General features: G+C 50.0%; 1 protein-coding gene across 3 annotated transcripts in view; it reads left to right on the forward strand.

Moving 5' to 3' along the window:
- The window catches only part of CUL2 (cullin 2), a 138794-nt gene that overhangs the window by 63395 nt on the left and 74999 nt on the right, over nt 1–400 (forward strand). The gene's annotated exons all lie outside the window — the stretch shown is intronic.

The following is a 400-nucleotide window of genomic DNA, read 5'->3' on the forward strand; positions in this document are numbered from 1 at the left end:
TTAGAGCAAAAATTCCCTCTTCGAACGAGATTATATGGTGCCTTTATGACCCAGACATTAGTTAGGGCACCTGTTACCATTAGAAAACTTATATTCTTTGAATTCTCCTCTACCTGATGAAGGGTGGTTCCAAAGAGCATGGAATAGACTTCTCAGTGTTGGCAGATGAAAGAACTGGGGGTGCGCTGATAGAGATTTTTGGGGCTGATGCTGATAGCCGAGATTTAAGGAGGCATATTGGCTGATACCGATCCAATTTCCGATGCAGCTGCCTCCAGCCATTAAGTCCAGTGTGGTGGAAGGGGAGGAGGGAGGGAAGGGGCATGGGGGTGGCAGATCAACACCCCCTGCAATGAGGAAGGGAGCAGGGGCAGGTGCTTCCCAGGTGGGGAGGACTGGA

Source organism: Gavialis gangeticus, unplaced genomic scaffold (genome assembly GCF_001723915.1).
Source record: "Gavialis gangeticus isolate Ggan-Ray unplaced genomic scaffold, GavGan_comp1, whole genome shotgun sequence".
NCBI classification, from domain to species: domain Eukaryota; kingdom Metazoa; phylum Chordata; order Crocodylia; family Gavialidae; genus Gavialis; species Gavialis gangeticus.